Source organism: Mandrillus leucophaeus, unplaced genomic scaffold (assembly GCF_000951045.1).
Source record: "Mandrillus leucophaeus isolate KB7577 unplaced genomic scaffold, Mleu.le_1.0 Scaffold713, whole genome shotgun sequence".
NCBI lineage: Eukaryota > Metazoa > Chordata > Mammalia > Primates > Cercopithecidae > Mandrillus > Mandrillus leucophaeus.
Genome location: NW_012107731.1, coordinates 338,783 through 342,639, shown reverse-complemented (window position 1 = coordinate 342,639; position 3,857 = coordinate 338,783).

The window sequence follows — 3,857 nt, the reverse complement described above, 5'->3', positions numbered from 1 at the left end:
AACTAAAGAGCTTCTGCATGGCAAAAGAAATTACCATTAGAGTGAACAGACAACCTACAGAATGGGAGAAAACTTTTGCAGTCTACCCATCTGACAAAGGGCTAATATCCAGAATCTACAAAGAACTTAAACAAATTTACAAGAAAAAAACAAGCAATCCCATCAAAAAGTGGACAAAGGATATGAATAGACACGTCTCAAAAGAAGACATTTATGCAGCCAATAGACTTGAAAAAAATGCTCATCATCACTGGTCATCAGAGAAATGCAAATCAAAACCACAATGAGATACCATCTCATGCCAGTTAGAATGGCAATAAAAAGTCAGGAAACAACAGATGTTGGAGAGGACTTGGAGAAATAGGAATGCTTTTACACTGTTGGTGGGACTGTAAATTAGTTCAACCATTGTGGAAGACAGTGTGGCAATTCCTTAAGGATCTAGAACTAGAAATACCATTTGACCCAGCGACCCCATTACTGGGTATATACCCAAAGGATTATAAATCATGCTACTGTAAAGACACATGCACATGTATGTTTATCGTGGCACTATTCACAATAGCAAAGACTTGGAACCAGCCCAAATGTCCATCAATGATAGATTGGATTAAGAAAATGTGGCACATATATACCATGGAATACTATGCAGCCATAAAAAAGGATGAGTTCATGTCCTTTGCAGGGACATGGATGAAGCTGGAAACCATCATTCTCAGCAAACTATCACAAAGACAGAAAACCAAACACTGCACATTCTCACTCACAGGTGGGAATTGAACAATGACAACACCTGGACACAGGATGGGGAACATCACACACTGGGGCCTGTTGGGGGGTGTGGAACTGGGGGAGGGATAGCATTGGGAGAAATACCTAATGTAAATGACGAGTTGATGGGTGCAGCAAACCAACATGGCACGTGTATACCTATGTGTCAAACCTGCCCGTTGTGCACATGTACCCTAGAACTTAAAGTATAAAAAAAGAAAAGAAAAGAAAAAAGAAATACCTGAGAGTGGGTAATTGATAAAGGAAAGAGGTTAAATTCACTCATGGCTCCATAGACTGCACAGGAGGCATGATTCTGGCATCTGCTCAGCTTCTGTGGAAGCAACCAGAAACTTACAATCATGGTGAAAGGCAAAGGGGAAACAGGCAGTTCACAAGGCCAGAGCAAGAACAAGCGAGAGTAACGGGAGAGGTGCCACACACTTTTATGTGACCAGATCTTATGAAAACTCACTCCCTGTCATGAGGACAGTACCAAGGGGGATGGTGCTAAAACATTAATGGGAAATCCACCCCCATGATCCAATTACATCTCACCAGGGCCCACATCCAACATTGGGGACTACAATTCCACATGAGTTTTTCTGGGGACACAGATCTAAACCATATCACCCCACTTCTCAACACCTGGTAAGCAGAGCAGTGGACTGGGAACCCAAAATCCTTAGTTCTTTTGTTTTTTTAAAAAAATTTAACTTATTTTAGGTTCAGGGGTACATGTGCAGGTGTGTTATATAAATAAATTTGAGGCCATGGGGGATTATTGCACAGATTATTTTGTCATCTGGGTACTAAGCCTAGTATCCTTTCATCACACATGTATTAAGCCCAGTACACAATAGTTACATTTTCTGTTCCTCTCCCTCCTCCCACCCTCTACTCTCAAGTAGAATCCAGAGTCTGTTGTTCCCTTCTTTATGTTCATGAGTTCTCTTCATTTAGCTCCCACTTATAAGTGAGAATGTGCAGTATTTGGTTTTCTGTTTCTGCATTAGTTTGCTAAGAATAATAGCCTTCAGCTCCATCCATGTTCCCGCAATGACATAATCTTCTTTCCTATGAATGCATAGTATTCCATGGTATATATGAACCACATTTTCTTTAACCAGTCTGTCATTAATAGGCATTTAGATTGATTCCATGTCTTTGTTATTGTGAATAGTGCTGCAATAAAGATTCTCATACATGTGTCTGTATGGCAGGATGATTTAAATTCCTCTGGGTATATAACTAACAATGGGATTGCTGAGTCAAATGGTACTTCCACTTTTAGCTCTTTGAGGAATCACCATACTGCTTTCCACAATAGTTGAACCAATTTATACTCCCACCAGCAGTGTATAAGTGTTCCCTTTTCTCCACAAACTCACCAGCATCTGTTATTTTTTTGGCTTTTTAGTAATAGCCGTTCTGACTGGTGTGAGATGGTATCTCATTGTGGTTTTGATTTGCAAATCATTCTGTAATGATCAGTGATGTTCAGCTTTTTTTATATGTGGTTGTTGGCCGCATGTATGTCTTCTTTTGAAAAGTGTCTGTCCTTGTTGTTTGCCCACTTTTTAATGTGGTTGCTTGTTTTTCTCTTATAAATTTACTTAAGTTCCTTACAGAAACTGGATATTAGACCTTCCTCGAATGCATAATTTGCAAATATTTGCTTTCATTCAGTAGGTTGTCTGTTTACTCTGTTGATAGTTTCTTTTGCTGTGCAGATGCTGTTAAGTTTAATTACATCCCATTTGTCATTTTTTGCTTTTTATATGGTTGCTTTTGATGTCTGTGTCATGAAATCATTGTCCATTCCTATGTCCAGGATATGTAGGTTGTCTTCCAGGGATTTCAAAGTTTGGGGTTTTTCCTTTAAATCTTTAATCCATCTTGTGTTGTTTTTTGTATGTGTTGTAAGGAAGGGGTTCAGTTTCTGCCTTCTGCATATAGCTAGATAGGTAATCCAGCACCATTTATTGAATCAGGAGTCTTTTCCTCATAGCTTCTTTTTGTCAGCTTTGATCAGATGGTAATAGATATGCAGCTATATTTCTGGGTTCACTTTTACCTCCCTGGTTAGCTGTATTTCTAAATATTTTATTATTTTCATGGCTACTGTGAATGGAATTTTCTTCCTGTTTTGGCTCTTGGCTGGGTTATTGTGGTTGTATAGGAATGCTAGTGATTTTTGTACATTGATTTTGCATCCTGAAACTTTGCTGAAGTTGTTTATCAGCCGAAGGAGCTTTTGGGCCAAGACTATGTGATTTTCTAGACATGGAATCATGTCATCTGCAAGCAGGGATGGTTTCACTTCTTCTCTTCTTATTTGGATGCCCTTTATTTCTTTCTCTTGCCTGATTGCTCTGGCTAGAACTTCCAATACAATGTTGAATAGGAGTGGTGAAAGAGGGCATCCTTATATTGTGCTGGTTTTCCAGAGGCAATGCTTCCTGTTTTTGCCCATTCAGTGTGATATTGGCTGTTGGTATGTCCTTGATGACTCTTATTACTTTGAGATATGTTGCTTCAATAACTGGTGTATTGACAATTTTTAACCTGAAAGTGTGTTGAATTTTATCAACAGGCTTTTCTGCACCTATTGAGATAATCGTGGGGTTTTGCCTCTAACTCTGTTTATGTGATGAGTCACATTTATTGACCTGCCTATGTTGATCCAACCTTGCATCTCAGGGATAAAGTCTACTTGATTATGGTGGATTAGCTTTGTGATGTGCCACTGGATTCGATTTTCAAGTATTTTGTTCAGGATTTTTGCATTGATGTTCATCAGGGATATTGACCTAAAGTTTTTGTTTTTTTTTTCTTTTTTATTGCGTCTCTGCCAGTTTTTGGTATCAGGATGATGTTGGCCTCAAAGAATGAGTTGGAGAGGAGTGTAACCTTCTCAATTTTTTTGCATAGTTTCAGTAGGAATGGTGTCATCTCTTCCTTGTACATCTAGTAGAATTTGGCTGTGAATTCATCAGGTTCTGGGCTTTTTTTGGTTGGTAGGCTATGTATTACTGATTCAATTGTGGGGCACATTTTCAATCTCTTCAGGAAACCTATCTTTT